Source organism: Dermacentor albipictus, chromosome 6 (assembly GCF_038994185.2).
Source record: "Dermacentor albipictus isolate Rhodes 1998 colony chromosome 6, USDA_Dalb.pri_finalv2, whole genome shotgun sequence".
Taxonomy (NCBI): domain Eukaryota; kingdom Metazoa; phylum Arthropoda; class Arachnida; order Ixodida; family Ixodidae; genus Dermacentor; species Dermacentor albipictus.
This window is the reverse complement of record NC_091826.1, coordinates 70,442,978-70,462,763: the sequence shown is the minus strand read 5'-3', so window position 1 is coordinate 70,462,763 and position 19,786 is coordinate 70,442,978.

Genomic DNA, 19,786 nt, shown 5'->3' with positions numbered 1-19,786 from the left:
TTCTTTCGTGCAGTTTACCCTTATTACAGTATGAACCAACTGGCCCGATAAATCTTATTCCTGTAGGTGGATACCGCTTTCTCATGATATCACTAATTCGGACAAGGGAGAACGCCAGCGAGCGTGAAACACGCGTAAACTGCCCGTCCGCACGGGCTGAAGGCTGCGGCGAGGCCAGCGAGGCGTCTGCAGTGGAGCCCGATGGAACGGCGCTGCCATCTGGCGGCTGTCACAGAAGTGGCGACACCGGCTGTAAGCGCGCGGGCGGAGAGTTTTACAACTGAAGCTAGTCTAGTAACGTTGGCCTCGCCTGAAGGGTGAAAGTCGATAGTGATAGCAATGCTTTTAGCGTTGTGTTTGGACTGCCACGACCGACGTCCACGTTATTGTTGCAGTGACGCATACAGCAAGCGAGGCAACTCCTGCTGTGTAGAACAAACAGCGCCCCGTCGGCTATCCCGGGCGTCTCACGACGCTGGCGCGATGTGGATCCAGCATGGCGTCGACGGCGTTGCATGCCGGGGTCACACATCGCCGGTGTACGAGATGAGATTGACGGCGAAGCGCGGGCGTTAGTCAATTGCTCAGAGCGACGTACGCGCATAGTATAGTTCAGCAGGAACGCTAGTGTGGTTGTATAGTGGTGTGCGCATAGTGTTCGCGCCAGCAACGGAATGCAGACTGGCGGTGCGTCACCTTGGATTTGTTTTGGTGTTTGCTTTTTGCAGCACCCGCCGTGGTTGCTCAGTGGCTATGGTGTTCGGCTGCTGAGCACGAGGTCGCGGGATCGAATCCCGGCCACGGCGGCCGCATTTCGATGGGGGCGAAATGCGAAAACACCCGTGTGCTTAGATTTAGGTGCACGTTAAAGAACCCCAGGTGGTCAAAATTTCCGGAGTCCTCCACTACGGCGTGCCTCATAATCAGAAAGTGGTTTTGGCACGTAAAACCCCAAATATTATTATTATTTTTGCAGCCAAACGCCCTCCGCGTATTGTTTTAGAGACCCTCGATCCTTTTCCGCGCGAGTTGCAAATGCACCGTCGGCAGTGGGACACAACGATAACAGTGGCGCTGATGGCCTGAATTGATTGCTATCGCAATGGGGCAGAAACCACGAAGATTGGCATGCGGGCAAACTGATCATTCTGCTCACTCAGTGTGACTACAGTTTCCCTTGCGTGCTATACAACTCGTGGCCGGTGGCTCAGTGGCTGCCCCGTTGCTTGCGCTGCTGAGGACGAGAGGTAGCGGGTTCAATTCCGTCGGCAGCGGCCATATTCGGATTGGGGCGCAGTGAAAAAAAAACGAAAAAAAGAACGCTTGTGTACCATGCACAGTGCATTTGGCGCACGTTCGAGAATCCCAGACGGTCAGAATCATTCCGGAGAGCTCCATTACACTTGAGCACGACCACTTCATTCACATTTGCCTATACCACGTTTGACGGGATGTTGGGCGCGCCGTATTCCGTGAGCAATGGTCAAGCAATCGTTTTTTTTTTCCTTCCTCGTAATGCCTGCACCCAATAATTAACTTGTGCGTGTTATTTGACCTTGTGATTCGCGCCTGTTTATGAAAAGAAGGTGCCACGTGACTGGCTGTGCGCTGAATCGAACTTTAATTACTCTGCATTTACTACCAGAGTTGCAGTTCGGACACGCTGGTATTCCGTAAGGACGACTAAACAAGACATATACAGATAACAAGATAACAGGACATATACATAAAAAAGCGCGCACACACACACACGTGTGTGTGTGTGTGTGTGTGTGTGTGTGTGTGTGTGTGTGTGTGTGTGTGTGTGTGTGTGTGTGTGTGTGTGTGTGTGTGTTTGTGTGTGTGTTTGTGTGTGTGTGTGTGTGTGTGTGTGTGTGTGTCCAGTTCACGCTTCTTTAGCCGTCCTGTATTTACGAATTCCCCCTACTTGTGCAGTCTTGAATTTCTTTAAATGGAGTCTGTAGCACCCTAAAATAAAATAATGCATCTTCAACACAATTATTGTCACTGTGTCGTAATCCGTGACCGAAGAGGCTAGAATGCGTGTAGTTTTGCACAAATTTTCCAAGCAGCTATTCAGAGCCAATTTGATAGCGCCTTATTGCTGCATACCTGTAATATGTGCTGTTTCGCGCCGTTTATCAGATGCAGAAAGAATCGAATCATGGCGGCACGCGAACGCTACGCATCCAAGAACAACGACGTCCTTCATGCCGCCTTTAGTTTGTTCCTCTGTACTGGATACTTTCCTAAAAAAAATTTATGCTAACATTTTTAAAGGTTACGTCTAGCCTACGTCATTATTAAAGAAAAAAAATTGGCTTTTCTATACCTTTCTTCGTTGAATAATTTACTGCTGCTTGGCAGAGTGTTGTAGTCCTGAGGAATCGCCCGTATCGTTTGCCCTTAAGTGCTGATATTATTCGGTTTTATTTGACATTTTTAGGTCTTGTTTTAACCAAGAATTCTACAAGGCGTGTACGAGCAGCTTGTATCGGTATGGTGCTGTACGAGTTTTGGCAAGTGTGCTACATATGTTCGGCGTCCGCTCGTGCAACAGCGCGCTATGGCTGGCAGTATAATTAAACGAAATGATTCTAGATATTCTTGCCGCCGGCTTCGTTTGACTTATTTTACGTTGCTGCAATCTCGTAATTGCGACGGGCACAGTAGCGCGAGACTATAGTGTAGCATTTTGCCGCTATCGTCGTGGCGTAAGTGAAAAAAAAATATATATATATATATATATATATATATATATATAGTCGTATAATGAGAAGCCAACAAACACTGACACCAAGCACAACATAGGGGAAATTGCATGTGCTTAATAAATGAAATAAAGTAATGATAAATTAATGGAAATTAAAGTGGATGAAAAAGCAACTTGCCGCAGGTGGGAACCGAACCCACAACCTTCGCATGTCGCGTGCGATGCTCTACCAATTGAGCTACCGCGGCGGCGTTTCCCCATCCACTTTCTTGGGCATTTATGTGTACTAGTAGAACCCTGGTAGAGCATCGCACGGGACATGCGAAGGTTGTGGGTTCGGTTCCCACCTGCGGCAAGTTGCTTTTTCATCCACTTAAATTTCCATTAATTTATCATTACTTTATTTCATTTATTAAGCACATGCAATTTCCCCTATGTTGTACTTGGTGTCAGTGTTTGTTGGCTTCTCATTATACGACTAATAAATATCGGGTCCCTCGGTTAACCCCCTTTCTTCTCGTTTATTACATAACGAGGGTCTCGAATCCGGCAACATTGATGCCTTCAGGTAGCATATGTGGGTTTATTGACCAGTTGCCTGATCACGTTGATCACGTTGATCACGTTCTCGTGACGCCTCCGGCAAAAAAGACGTTCCACGTCCGCCGCCAAGGTCTGTGTGTGGGGGCGCTGGCTAACACTCCCAGGGTTCTACTAGTACACATAAATACCCAAGAAAGTGGATGGGGAAACGCCGCCGCGGTAGCTCAATTGGTAGAGCATCGCACGCGACATGCGAAGGTTGTGGGTTCGGTTCCCACCTGCGGCAAGTTGCTTCTTCATCCACTTTAATTTCCATTAATTTATCATTACTTTATTTCATTTATTAAGCACATGCAATTTCCCCTATGTTGTACTTGGTGTCAGTGTTTGTTGGCTTCTCATTATACGACTAATTAATATCGGGTCCCTCGGTTAACCCCCTTTCTTCTCGTTTATTACATAACGAGGGTCTCGAATCCGGCAACATTGTTGCCTTCAGGTAGCATATGTGGATTTATTGACCAGTTGCTTTCACCCGAAAAGATAACGTTCTCGTGACGCCTGCGGCCAAAAAGACTTTCCACGTCCGCCGCCAAGGTCTGTGTGTGGGGGCGCTGGCTAACACTCCCAGGGTTCTACTAGTACACATAAATACCCAAGAAAGTGGATGGGGAAACGCCGCCGCGGTAGCTCAATTGGTAGAGCATCGCACGCGACATGCGAAGGTTGTGGGTTCGGTTCCCACCTGCGGCAAGTTGCTTTTTCATCCACTTTAATTTCCATTAATTTATCATTACTTTATTTCATTTATTAAGCACATGCAATTTCCCCTATGTTGTACTTGGTGTCAGTGTTTGTTGGCTTCTCATTACACGAATAATAAATATCGGGTCCCTCGGTTAACCCCCTTTCTTCTCGTTTATATATATATATATATATATATATATATATATATATATATATAGAGAGAGAGAGAGAGAGAGAGAAATGCAGAGAAGCATCAATGAACATTGATTCGTACATGGCCTCCGCGATCCGGGGATGGGCCGCAAGTAGGCGCGCGCGGCCCGATCTCAGAGGTCTCGGTTCGAACCTCAACTTTCGACAGAGCTCTACTAGACGCAACGTTGCAACATTACGCCGTGAATTCGGCCTTTTTCAGCGTTTTGAGCCGATCAGAGAGCACGTAACAGCCCCGCTAGTCAAATCAGAGCAGACAAAATGGCGAAGCTCACGATAGGGGGGGCGGGTGGGGGATATCTGGCACGTCTCGATGTCGGCTGCGGTTCTATCTTGTTGCAAACATTTCCTTTTCTTGTGTGAGTGGCACCGCGAAACGTTATCGGATATTGTTTACCGCAATGACCTATGCGGCGGCAATCTTACGTAACGCTGAGCAGACCACGTATCGCGGATAATGAGCACGCAGTTTCTTTTATCGCTGATGCTGACGCTTTTGCAGCATTTCTAGGTTCTTTTTTTGGCTGCACCAAATTTTCTTAATTCAAAAGTTGTAAATCACGGTAACGATATGTTTAGCATGTGAGTGTACGGACTGGCAGCCCCTAGATATGGAGCAATTTCCGCAATTACGTACGTACACTATTAAGCCAAAATTACACGCTTTTGCCACACAACGACAATCGTCATCTGTCTTGTCCGAATTTCCTTTCTTTAACGCGCCGAGCCCAGTACTTCCCAGTAACGAACGGCATGCGCGTTATCAGCGTGACATAGCACTCCCGACAGGAAAGTGGCGGGCGCGGCGTTTTCAAGAAAGAAAACACAAGCAAGGCAGATGACGATTATCGTTGTGTGGCAGAGATACACCCCAAAGGGTATAACTTTGCCTAATAGTGCAATTAACGAAGTTACTGCAATTAACTTTCTCATTATCAACAATAGGTGGCTACAGCAAATGAGTAAATTGGGGCTCGCGCTCGACAATACCTATCCCAACGATCAAATTTCGAATAGCGAATGGTGTTCATGTGCCAGCTATGCGAACAATTAGTTCCCCTTGGAAGGCTCTTTGAAACGGAAACTGACTGACAAAAGAGCACCTGTGTCGGTCCATGTCACCGCCCCCTTTCGTCACGTCTCCGAAGTCACCGCCGGCCCGGTCCGGCCCGCGAGCAGATTTCGTTATCGCCTTGCTGTCTGCGGCGTTGGCTAGCGCTTCAATGACGGCGGGCCGCCAAATTTACTTCGTCATTCCGTCGGGCGCCACGTGTCCACTTCCGCCGACGAAATGCCGTTTCAGGCTTTTTTGTATGAGAACGACGTTTATAGTCAAAATTCACTTTCTCTGGGAAAGCTGTCTCAACCGCGCGCGTGCGAGTTGCGCAAATAAAAAGGCGTAAACTAAAACAGATGGGAACGTAACTCACCGAGCGAAGGGCAAAAGAAGAGAAAGGAACACCATATGGTCAACGCTAGAGACTGATACGACGCCGTGCCTGCAGCATCTGAAAGCCCAAAGAGTTTGTGGGGTCGGCTCCACAGCGGCAACGTGGCGCTCAACGGAATGACGAAGCAAATTTGGTAGCCCGCTTGCATGAAGCGCTAGGCCAAAGTCGCAGACAGCAAGGCGATAACGCAAGCTGCTCAAGGGGCCGAACCGGCGGTGACCTCGGAGACGTGACGAAAGGCGGGGAGGGGGGCGACATCGACAACACAGGCGCTCTTTTGCCAGTCAGTTTCCGTTTCAAAGAGCTTTCCAAGGGGAATTCAAAATTTGATCGCTGGAGTAGGTAGTGTCGAGGACGGGCCCCAATTTACTCTTTTGCTGTAGCCACATATTGTGGATAATACGAAAGTTAATTACCATAACTTGGCTAATTACGCACGTAATTGCGGAAATTTCTCCATATCTAGAGGCTGCCAATCTGTACATTCGAATGGTAAACATATAACGCTAAAGTGATTTATATTTTTCGCATTTTAAAAATTTGGTGCAGTTAAAAAGAAAACACCCTGTATATAGAGCGCGTCTTAACCCTTTACTTGTATAATAATATAAGGATTATTTATGCCATAATAAGCACTGGGTAACAATGCCTTTGCATTTATATTATTAGAAATGAATTATGTAAACTTCCCTCTCACGCTTGCGCGGCTAAGCATGAGGTCGCTGTTTTGATTCCCGTCCCCGGCAGTTCCATTTCGATGGGGGCTGAATGCAAGAAAAACGCTTCTGTAGTTATATTTAGGCGCATTTTAAACAACCCAAAGGAGTCAAAGTTAATGCGGGGTCCCCTATTACAGCGTGCCTCATAATCAGGTAGCGATTATTACACGTAAAACCCCATAATTTAATTAATTTTTCTCTTCTCACGCAATTTGCAGTAACGATCTCGTGGCTCTTATGAATAAACATTAAAAAATTTGTGAACTATGTTAACTTCATAGAGAAGCTTCATTTTGCCTATGCAATCAGGAATGTACCTTTTGAAGAAGTTCATTAATATATTTCATTACTGGTGATAAGAAGGTCCCGTAGAAAAACGGTTGTAATTGGAACCTTCTTTGCATTATTATTTCGGCGATGAATAGGCTATAGCATGGAGATTACGGGAAAGCGACGACACAAAAGCAAAAGTGTGCAGATTATTTTACAGTGGTTGAATGATACTTAACATTAAAATCATCTTCAAATTGGAGAACTGTGATGACATAATCAGACAAAAATATCTCATTAGGAGCACCAGTTGAGTGATAACTTTACTATACAAAGATTATAAGAACTTAATAAAAGGAAAAATCAGACATCCACCCATTGATAGCAATTGCTACAAAGGGTGGATGAAATTGCTACAAGAACTTATTCGCCACTCAAGAAAAAAAATATCGTATGGATGTGGTTGTACTATGTAATATATTTTAAGTCATAGTACATAATTAATTGGTACAAAAAAAGAAACAATGAAAGTTAAAAAAGGTTAGCGACGCATTCATCCTTCGGAGATGATTGGGGATGGTAATGCGACAAGCATCTTTTCTTACGATAGGCGTTTAATTAGTGATTATACGTGACAGCTTCTTGTGATGGGGAAACTAACAAGACAGAGAGCGGATCGTACGACATGTTCAACTGCAAGGTGTTTATTTTTGGATTGGATTGGATTTCCTTCTTCTATGGCACGTACCCACTGCGGGGATTGGCCAAGATTTGGATGGTATTAGAAAGGTCTTGGTAGTACAAAGACCGGTAAAAGTGTCCTGTGGAAACAGATAAAAAGAATGTTTGCAGAACTTAAGAAAAACGTCTTGAATCAACAATGAATTCCTCCGCGGCTGAGCAGACATCCCTGTCGTAGTTGCCAAGAGAGGAGGCTCGTAGACAAAGAATATTTTAAATAGAGAAATTTAAACCAAGTCACGTGAACGTTGGTTCTAAAATGTTTTTCCTTAAAGAGAAAAAGTGGTGGCAGAATAACAAAAAAGAAATGGCCGATGGTTTCATCTACTGCGCAGAATGGGCACGGAGGGAAGGGTGCCAGACCAGGCCTGTGACGATAAAAGTTTAATAATGATGTTCGACAGCGTAACCGGGTAAACTTTACTTCAGTTTTTCTGGTGTGAAATGAATTTTTGCTTCACCGCGTAGAGTCTTCATCTTCCTTGTCGAACATGTGATGCTGCTTGCGGATCAATAGTGCCTCTTCGAGTTCCCGAAGCTTGTAGTAGCAGAGGCCATCAGCTGGCCCTGGTGAGCCAACTTACCCAGAGGCATACTCACTGACCAAAAATAGTGTCAAGTAGGTTCACTGAAGAGCGTCACACGCACAGTTAAACATACCCATTGATCCAATTCGGGGTGTGAGAGGTTCGGTGAAGAGCGGCACGCAGCCAATGAGACACATCCAGTAACACAAGTTGCCATGAAATGGGTGACCCAGTAAAATGCACGCACGCGCAATACCGCATATAACCGTGACTCATGTTTGTCCCGACCGAAGTTCTGGAGAACAATGTTGGTTAAAGGGCGGAACATACCCAGGTAAGCATACCGAGTGATCCATATTGATGTCAAAGAAGTCCATTGAAGTGTGGCAGATACCTAATTTCACGTACCGAGTGATCCAAATTGGGTTGTGAGAGGTTTATTGAAGAGTGGCACATAAACCAGTGACCCATTTCCAGTAACATAAGTTGCCCCCGAAATGGGTAAACTGATAAAAAATGCACATACGCCACGTCACATACCAGGCACCTACCTAAGGGGGGGGGGCGAAATCAAGCGGCATGCCCCCCCCTTCCCCACCAACACCACCACTCCTCACACACATTCCTAAAGCGCTGACAAATCAATCTATTCAGTGGTCAACATTTTGCTGCTTTTTACAGCGAGAGCTGTATATGACTAACTTTACTTTTTTCGACATCTGTCAACCGAAAAAATTATATGGGCTGATCCTCGTCATAGTGCAAAAAGTGTCCAAGCTCAGTGGCACATAGGTGACCCTGTGAGCTCGGGAACCTGTAACATGCTCTTCGAAATCTTCAAGATGGGCCCACGTATGGAGAGCACTTAACGCCTGCTTCACTTCCGCCGTGGGTCGGTCCGGCATAGCACTACCGTCGGGCTGACCCGCGGCTGAGGTGAAGCAGTTTGCTTTTCGTTTGAGAGCTTTGGCTATCGTCAGCTATCGCTACCGTTCCATCTTCATAGAGTGGAATGGTTCACTCCTCTTGGATGGCGGTAGTTATCGGCATCTCCTGGGGTGTGAAGGCGAGTTTTCTCATCGATTCGGTGCCCACGCGATTAACTCGAGATGAGTTCAGTTGTCACCATCTATTCAACGATCACGCGCATCGCTGTTGCTTTGTTAGTTCAACCTTCTTTGTTTAGACTGATCCAAGGACCAGGAAAGGGATTCGGTTCGTAGTTCATCGCGGGGCTTATAGCGCGTGAAAAAGACAAAGACGAAAGGAAGATGTGACACACACAGGCGCTAACTTGTAACAATCTTTATTTCGAGCAAGGGACCCATACATATTGTAGCGTAGAAGGCTGTCCGCTACTTGTTTCGCACCGGAGAGATGAGGCGAGCACACTGGAGATCCGTGGACATTTCCTGATTTCATTTATTTGAACTCTAGTTAATCGAATTAAACGTTTAGGAACTTGCACAATTCATAACTGCGACATCTCAGCAGCACTCGCTGCGACCTCGTCCCTTGGTGTCTCCGGCACGAACTCTCCTGGGACCCTCGGGAAACGTCACGACATCCCGCCAGAGATCGAACAGAACGCCAACACCAACTCCTCGTTGACCAGAGCCAATCAGGCCGCACAGATTCAAATCCTCACAGCCAATTGTGGGCGGACTTTGCCGAGTTTGAACTTGATGACAGCCGCCTGCCTGAAGAATTATTGCCCAAAGAAAAGTAAAGATGCACAGAAAACTACAGAGACATCCGTTGGGCTTTAGGCCAGCTAGAAGGAAGAACTATCGGCGTCTACAAAGAGAAAGCGAACAAAAGAGTCGAGAAGCATCCCCGAACAGTTTGGGAAATTAGGAGGTGCCGCTTCTGTCGCCAGTACAAAGGCGGGTGACAACGCGGTCGGCCGACTGGACCCTCAGGCGGAGGGGGTGGTGCCGCGTGTGATTCCCCCAACCGGCCTCCCCACTCGTGGGCGAAAATACATTTTTAGAGAAAAGTGACCAGAAAGGAAGGAACATCGCCACACAGCACAGGCAACGAAAAAACGTAAAAGGAGACAGCTACGCGACATTTCCCCCCTACAAAATAAGAGTGTCCCCACTCTTAATAAGCAGGAAGCTGTAGAATCATAAGCGCGCACACATTCAGAATTAAACATTCTGGCGAAGTCTATAAAGCACTCTCGAAACACCATAGCAATCTCGCAAAGTTATAAGAAAGGTCACATCACTATAACGTGCATAAGAGGCGAATAAATCTACAAACAAAATATTTTGCACATGTGAAAACCCTACTAGCACCTATGCAAAGACTGAGCTGCAGATGCTCACAAGTAAAACTGGACTCAAACCTACAATACACGGCAAAAATATGCCCCTAACTAGCATTGCGGGACACACATCTGAAGGCACACACAACGCCACGTACAGTTTTAACTAGTCTTGAGTTCACTCAGTCAACATCACTTGCGGTGTAATAAATCTCAGTGTCGCTGTCACCAGTCCAGAGTTCCTTCGGTTCGGTGTCGGACGACAGTTCCCTGTAAAGTGCCCGCGGACCAAAGTACACCTCGGTGTCGCTAGCTGAACGTTTTCTTCCGGGGTCACTGGCGGGCGGTCACGGCGTCCAGAACACTCGCACTCACCATCACTCTCGTCGTCAGCATCGTCATCGAGACATGTACGGGGGCGGCACAGCTTTAACCGCTCTACGTTTACAATGTCCCTTTTGTTGCCGGTGCGGTTCACGACTTTCCAGTTGTTCTCCGCTACTTGCCGAAGGAGGCGAAACGGTCCGTGGTAGCGGTGGAGAGGAGCTTTGTTGTTTTGCCCCTTGCTCGTGAGGGCGTCCACACGTACACGAATAGCCCCGGGCGAAACACTGCACCCCGTCGTCGAGCGTCGTAAGCTTTCTTGTTATTTTGCTTGTTGGCCCCTCTCGCGCTTGGCTACGAGCTCTCGGGCTTTGCGAAGCCTGCGCGCCACTGCGCATGCGTCGATGACACCCTCGTCACCGCGTTGAAGGTTGAGGCTCGCGTCAATGGGCAAGGTAGGCTCGCGGCCGTGCAACAAGAAAAACGGGGTGAAGCCGGTTGTCTCCTGTTGTGAAGAGTTGTAACCGAAGACAACATAAGGGAGGAGTTCGTCCCAACCCCGGTGGTTTGCAGAAGCATACATGCTGAGCATGTCTGCAAGCGTACGGTTGAAGCGGTCGCACAGGCCATTTGCCTGCTGATGGTAGGCGGTAGTTGTGATGTGGTTACTCCCCATTACTTGGAATATTTCTTCAATCAAATCGCTAACAAAATGCCTGCTTCGATCTGTGATTATCTTCGCCGGTGCTCCGTGTCGCAGAACCACTTGCTCCACAAAAGCTTGGGCTGCCTCAGTGGCCGTTGCAGCGGGGCAGGCGACCGCTTCTACCCATTTTGTGTGGTAGTCCGTCATCACAAGTACATAGCGATTGCCGCGTTTGCTCTTCACAAGTGGCCCCAGAAAGTCCATGCCGATTCCCTCAAGTGGGCTCCCTACAGGAGGTATATAGGTTGTAGAAAACCCATGGGTTTGCCGGGTGCTGGTTTTCTCGTCTGGCAGTCTGGGCATGGTCGCTACATATTTTGTTACCTGTGAAAACATTTTCGGCCAGAAGTAGCAGCTCCGCACCTTCTCCCAAGTTCGCCGAACTCCGAGGTGACCTGCCGTAATGTCATCGTGGCAATGTCTTAAAACCTCAGTCCTCAAGTTTTTGGGGGAACAAGCGCCGAGCGGTCTTCATCGAAGCCCTTGGCTCTTCGGTACAGCACTCCATCAATGAGCCGGAAACAATGCGCGGCTCTTTTCATCGTTCTCGCGATGGGCGTACCAGGATTCCCCAAGTGCTGCATTATCTGCCTGATCCAAGTGTAATCCCTCTGCTTTGCACCGACGTCCACATAATCCAGCGCGAGTAGCGGTAGTGCGTTGTCTTCACTAGTCGGCGGAGGATCATGGGGCAGTCGGGAAGGCGTGTCTGCGTTCCCGTTCTTCAAACCTGGATGGTGCCTCATTGCCATGTCATGCTCCTGCAGCAGTAACGACCATCTCGTGAGCCGTCCATCTGGATTACTGACTCTCATCAGCCAAGCTACAGACAAGCCTGGTTGGTCACTACGGTGAAGTGGCACCCGAAGATGTGAGGCCGAAACAGTCTGCAGGCATAAACGACGGCGAGGCACTCCTTATCTGTCGTGCTGTAGTTGCTTTCAGCTTTGTTTAGGTGGTGACTGGCGTAGGCGGCGACGCGTTCCTGGGAGCCCTCCTTCTGAACGAGCATCGCGCCGATTCCGTAATCGCAGGCATCGGTGTGAATTTAAATTGCTTTGCCCGGTTCGAGCTGACGTAGCACCGGTGCCGTGGTTAATGTGGCTTTGAGCTAACGCTCAAAGCCACATTCCACATTCCTCCTCACATGCCATATTCCATTCAAGTGTTTCATTTTTCTTAGTTAACGTTGTTAATGGCCGGGAAATCCGCGCAATGTCCTTGGCGAAGCGCCTGTAATAGTTACAGATGCCGGGGAAGCCTCGTACCTGCTTTTTACTTTTTGGTGTCGGAAATTTCTCGATGAAAGCTATTTTTTGTGAATCAGGGGCTATAGTGTCACCAGTGATCACGTGTCCCAGGTACCTAATCTCCTAGTGGGCAAAGGTACACTCCTCAGGTATTAGCCGCAAATTAGCTTCTTCTATGGCAACAAATCCTTTCTCGAGATTGTCCAGGTGTGCTGCCATCGTCTTTGAGAAAATAACTATGTCGTCAAGGTACGCCAAGCATACCTTCCAGAGGAAATTACTTAGCACTTTGTTTATCATTCTCTGAAACGTAGCAGGAGCGTTACACAGTCCGAAAGGGACGACATTGAATTCATAGAGTGCTCGTCCGCATGAAAATGCTGTTTTATGCTTGTCCTGCACTATAATTCCAATTTGCCAGTAGCCTGATGTCAAGTCCAATGTCGTGAAGTAGCGGGATTCCCGGAGCACATCAAGAATGTCGCCGATTCTCGGCAAAGGGTGCACGTCTCTTTTCGTGACGGCATCGACTCTTCTGAAATCGACACAGAAGCGCCAGCCACCGTTCGGGTTCTTTACTGGAACCACGGGAGACGACCAAGGACTGTCTGACTCTCTGATCACTCCGTCACGAAGCATCTCATCAACCTGCTCGCTAATCACTTCCCTTTCGAAGGCGGAATGTCGCTACGGATGTTGATGAATTGGAGCCGAATCACCTGTATCTATGACATGCTCCGTGACGTCAGTTCTTCGCATTGGGTTCAGTTTTCCGGTAAACAAACGGTGGAACTTATCGACAAGTGAAAGCAGTCCATCTCTTTCAAAAGGTTGCAAATCCATGGGAGCCAGTGTCGACTTCGAAGTCGCTGCTACCGGCTGTGCAGTGAGGCGCTGTGACGCCCAGCTGCGCGTCATAAATGGACGTAGCCCAACCAAGCCTTGTGCTGCAATGCAGAGTCACTGGCAACGTAGTAGGGTTGGCCACGCACGCGGACAACGTCCTGCGCTCTACGCGGTTTTACGGGACTGGTGACCACGCATCGTTGCGCAACTTCCCAAATAAGAACACGAGTCGGTTTTGACACTTAAATTGGTAGAGCAGTAAGTGAGGGATCCAGAAGAGCTGTGATTGTTCCGCAATCATATACATTTCTCTATAATTGTTCCAGAGATAATTTAAAAAAAACGCTACCAGAAATCTTTATTTTATACTTTCGCTTACTGTTCTTGGCAGCATTCTTCCTGCGCTTCTGTCATGCGCGACTCCATTTGATGAGGTTCCTTGTGTTCCAAGTAAATGAGAGGTGTATCTCACAGGCGTACTTGTGAGGTACATCTTATTTCAATTCTATTTTGCGGATTTACGCGTCTTCATGGCGAATGGTGGGCATTATTCACATTTGTATTATTAAAGCTACCTCGCTCCCTCATTTGCATAGAAAGAGTTACCTTGGGTTGGGCCCCTCCCCGAAAGAAAATCCTGGGTACGTGCCTGTCACATACCCGTGACCAATGTTGGTCAAACAATTGGTTTGGCCCGGCCAAAGTTTGGGTGAACGGTCGGTAAGGAACGTAACATAGCCAGGTAAGCATGCTGAGTGACCCAAACTGACATCAAGGAGGACCACTGAAGTGTGGCACACACCTAGTTTCGCATACCCAGTGATCCAAATTGGGGTTTCAGAGCTTCATTGAAGAGCGGCACACAACCAGTGACACATATACAGAAACACACGTTGCAGTGGCAAACGGGTAAACTGATGAACGGCAAGTATACGCACTGTCAAGTACCCACGAGCCACGTTGGCCCGACAATTAGTTTCGAATCTGGTTCTCTCACCACAGCTGCCCGATGGTCTACCCGTCGATGATGCCTGCGGTGTCGAAGAAACTGTAGAACATCTACTGTGCTACTGCCTATCTTTTGAAGATGAAAGACATGACCTCTGCGCAGCTCTCAATCGGTTAGATAGAAAACCGTTCACCTTGATCAAGATCTTGGGACCATGGCCTCGCGTATCGCAGCTACAGACAGCCACAAAAGCGCTGCTGCGATATTTGAAAGCTACCGGATTGAGTCACCGTCTGTGATCCGGACAGAGTGACCGAATGATATCCCCAGTGGACTTTCACTTCTTCTTTTAACCTTTCGGTGCCCTTTTTCAATTCCCCAGTGTTGGGTGGCCGACCGGGCTCAGTCCTGGTTAACCTTCGTAGACCTTTCATTTATCATTTGCTCTCTCTCTCTCTCTCTCTCTCTGTACCCGATGCTCTACCTGTCGGGCCTCTTTGGTCAAATGGGGCCTCCTTTATATGGCCCAGTACATTCTTGCTGTGCTGCACCAGGAGCGGTCGGCGAACTAGGGTGGTTGCTTGAACTAGTTGGTAATTCATGATAAAAAATGACGTAGAGCGCGAAGGACAAGGACTGCAAGAGACGACATACACTTCCCTGACTTCCAATACTATTTTATTGCGTTCCCACATCGTGTGTGTATATATATATACAAGAGGGGGCATGCGCAGAAGTGAAATGCAGTCACAAGTCATAGTACTAATAACATGGTCACTCAAAAAAAAAAAGAAAAGAGGTCGTGGGGGAGTGCGCCATCACGCACAGCTTTTTGAAAGTGGTGGTAGCTCTGTGCTTGTTCGAGGGACGGGGAGCGTGGGTTTCGGGTGAATGGGCACAGGAAGGTTGTGTCAGTACTGGGTGCGCTTCTAGCACGTTTGAGGGGGAACGTACATACGTCGTTTTTATAATGTATGCGCACACCCGGGCCGACACCATAGGCTACCTGGAATGGTTCTGTGGTTCGGCGCGACCGCGGGACGACACACAAGGTCGCACCTGTACGTCTCGGCTTATTTCTGCACGGCTCGATTATCTGACACTCGCCGTGAGCCAAAATACCGCGCCGTCCGACTGAGACACAAGCATTGTTACTACGTCTTGTTAGCGTTCTCTCTTTTTTTTTTTTTTTTGCTCTGGTTTCGTGGAAAATGTCGCCGTCACGCCTCGGTAACGGCGCGACGTCTGTTCGCATCGCATTGTTTTGCGCACGAAGTGATCCACGAAAGCGGGCACAGAGATTATCAGGATCACCGACTGCGCGACCGTATCGAAGCACGCCGAATAAAAAGGTAGCGATGACGCTAACTTTTTTTGCAAAGCAGGTGTCTTTAGACACGGTGTATTAGCTTCAAATGTGTGGGGAAAAAAAACGAAAAAGGAGCCCGTGTTCTCTGAACGCCGGCTATCTCGTTTGTCGCGGCCTCCGTCAAGGCGAGCCGCGCTGCAGCTGTTACTATTCAAGTGTCGTTTGCCCAGACGCCGCACGTTCGGGGCAAGCCTTACAGGAATTCGAGTTTGTTTCTGACGAGAGCAGGGGTATCGATATGCACGACTTTCTTTTCTTGTTGTATTCTTCATGCGCGCTGTTCGTACGCCTTGCCACGCCTTGCGCGCTCCGCGTAAATGCATAAATGGCATTCTCGAATATGACAGTTCCCGCCCCGCGTAAGTATAAAATGACCATCGTGCCTATCCAGCCAGCACCATATATATGTGGTGTTGATCCAACACGGTGTGCTTGCTTGTTGCACGGTATGCGGGGGTTTTCTTTTTCTTTTCTTTCTTTTTTTGCATTTCGGTTCCATCGAAATGCGGCCCGTCATGGCCGGGATAAAAAAAGAAGTTGAGATTTGCTGCTTCTTTTTCTCTAACAAGGAGCGGTATTGCTTAGCTCTTCAAGGGCAATAGATTAGAAGATTAAAAAACCCGTCATAAAGCTACCGCGCTAAAAAGGTAAGGCCGGAGGAATTCTTCGACACACAACAGTCCCGCGAACGTACGCGCATTGTCGCATATGGCCTGTTAAAACTACAACCTTGTATCGACCGCTCCTCAAAATTAACGCGCCATTCGTCTTCCGCTGGTACTCGGACACCAGACACGGCTGTCTCTAGCGGGACTGCGGATAATGAACTGTCGCGGTGGCGTTCCGACAGCCTTGTCACGTCGTAGGGCATACATATATAGGCTGGGACTCGTTTAATTGCTTGATCTTTTTCGTGCCGCCTCGAACGTCCCGTTCCCGTAAGCTACAGCCACAGCGCACGCCGTAAAAGCTTAATGTTTGTGCTTTTGCGAACGATGTCGACAATTAGCATTTTGCTTACGGATTCCGCCCCAGAAGGAGTATTTGGTCCCGACAAAGTGCACGATACAAGCCTTCATTGGCGCCGTCACATGCTTGCCGATCGGGAGCTTCATGACCCACTTTTTTTCTAGACGCGCGTCTGTCGGAAAGGAGTGAAGACTTGCGTACTTCGTCCTTCGTCGCTCGATTGGTGCACTGAGGCACGCAACGCAGCCTGTTGCTTTTAAATTGTTTCAGTTTCATGGCGTTAATACGAGCTGCCAACATATCAGAAGCGTTCCCGCCTAGACGGTATCATACATATATACACTGTGCGGATAATTATTGAAGCATTTTTCTCACTGGACACTATGCAGCGCGACCGTCTGTGTGAAGCTGAGGTCAAGTTACAGAAGGCGACGTAAAGTAGAGGGGTCTAGAAGGTATTGTGCGGAGCAAATCACCGTTGATCTGTTAGAGTGAAAGTAAAGAGAAAAGAATTCGGGGTGGCAGGTAGATCAGTTGTAGTTATATTAGGATTTTTTTTGGAAATGTGACGCAATCGGGTGACGCACAACACAGGGGTAAGTGGAGGTCACTAGCAGAGACTCACGCTGTAGTGGACAAAGTAGGATCACGAGGATGATTCGCACCCCGATAGCGCATACCGTCATGTAAGGGCTGAGAAGAGAAAAAAGAAAGATCGTGAACTATATATAGATCACGCTTAGAAGATAAGATATATATTCTCGACACCGTAAGATTTATCTCTTTTTTTTTCATCTGCTTCTCTTTAGCGTCCTAGATACTGTTGAAAAGATAGCGCTTGCGGTATACGTCCTGAAATGACCTTTGCGAGCGATGTAAGCAATGCACGTTTTGTGTTGATTTTATCTGGATCTGCTTCTCTTTTGCCACAAACTAATATTAATGTATTCCGTACTCCCCCATCTGCTTAGAAACACTTCTGCAGTGTTTTATGGTGGAGCACACGAAGATCTGTAACTCCACCGGCTTCCCTTCAGCGCATAAATTGAGTGGCTTAATTACAAGGGAAAATTAAGGTCAAATTGTTTGCCTTTTCCCGTCCAAACAGCGGCCCTACCAACACCAGCATGTGACGCCACGAATTTCGATGCGTACACTTAGTACTAACTCCCGCCACCCACCTCCCTTTCTTTCTTTATTTTTCTTTTTCGCTCGCACTTACGCTACACAAGCTGCCAAGCTGACGATACTGAACGTTCCTGATAAAGAAATCTTCGACTTATCCATTGGAGACAGAATTTCTGGCTCTACTACACACGAGTCGACAGCAAGGAAAAACCACACGTTTGTCCTCATAGATGCAGCAACGACAGATGTCATTTTGAGTGCTTCGTTTCGACATCCCGCCATGTGAAGCAAGGAAGAGTTCCCATCCTCTCAAGTAACGTCATCCACATTGGCAGTGCTATTTGGCATTTTACAAACTGCAGCATTTGTAGCCGAAAACACGTGCAGTCAATGTTGGTTTATCTATACTCGGACTGCAAAGCAGCCCCGGAGACACTATTACAATGCTGTTTTCACGGTGATAACTCCTCGCTTCGCTACAATATCAAGATTGCGTTGACTCTCACTTTTCATGATGGCCGTCAGATCCGTTTACTGTGGGTCCCAAGTCACATTGGAATAACGGGAAACGAAGTAGCAGACGAAAATGGCTGCTGCGGCGCCAAAAGAGCATCTTCGGGGACTGAGACGCAGACTGTCAAAAACCACGTGGTTCGATGAGCGGAGAAAAATCGTATTTTTTTTTTTTACACAGATTTTACGCTTTTCACCAAACTTCGAGATTAGAACGGGTTTTAAGCACACTCTTGCATCGTTTACGTCTCGATGTGGTGTACGCACATCCCGTTTTTTTTTTTTTATTTTGCATACGAGCATGGGCAGGACACGTAATGAGGAGGGAAGATAACCGATGGCCATTAAGAGTTACGGAATGGATTCCAAGCGAAGGGAAGCGTAGTAGGGGGCGGCAGAAAGTTAGGTGGGCAGATGAGATTAAGTAATTTGCAGGGACAACATGGCCACAATTAGTACATTACCGGGGTAGTTGGAGAAGTGTGGGAGCTAGAGGCCTTTGCCCTTGAGTGGGCGTAACCAGGATGATGATGATGATGATGATGCGGAAAAGGCACTCTTCAGACTGTGCATACACTGTGACACCTCAGGAAGCCTATGTGGAACATGTCCTCATCGACTGTCCACATTTCGACTGACACCGACAGTCACTTCATCGTGATCGTTCGGATGCCTTCCACTTTTGTGCAAAGAAATTGCTCTGTTCCTGGTCCAGACCCGATAAACACAAAGATCTGTAACTCCACCGGCTTCCCTTGAGCGGATAAATTGAATGGCTTAATTACAATCGAAAATGAAGGTCAAATTGCGTAAGAGCCTTACGTGATTTTCTCGTCTACAGTGGTCTCGTTCGTTCCTTGTGAATATAGTGCAGTTAAGTGACACAAATTTAGTTACGACAGTTAAGTGACAAACTTTGTCGTGCCATTTGAAATTGCTTTTAACAGATGCATTTAATCACGAGTAGAGTAATTGTGCTTCTCACAGCTCCTACGCTGGCTCTGTATTATGCATACATAGATTTCCAGTTTTTGAAAGCGAAAGCCTTATGAAGCGAAAAATCCGGCGTCCGCCTGCGTTATCATCCTATGGCACAAAAACCCACGTGACCAAACGATGACGTCACGTTCCAGGCACTGAGCTTGCTGCGGCTCCCACTGCGAAATGCTTACGGTGATGTAAAATGAACGAAGGTGAATTAAATTTCATTAAGGTGGATTAAAGTGCATTAAGGTGGGTTAGGGCGGAAAAAGGTTGGTAGAAATTCGAACAATGTCGATCAAGGTGGAGTTCTAATTTCAGGTAATAACTTCGACAAGTCCCCATTTTTCACCTTCAAACCACGTAAGGGTACTCAATTAAGTGACTGTCAAATTTTAGCAGGAACTTTGTAAATTTATGCGGTGTGTCTATTGATCTTTATTATGTGCGATTGGAAAAGCTTCTGCCTATTTATTTTTGTTTTTCTGTTTATACTGTTATCTCATGTAGTTTTTGTTTCTTAATATGCGTGTGTGTTATAGCTATTATTTTGGG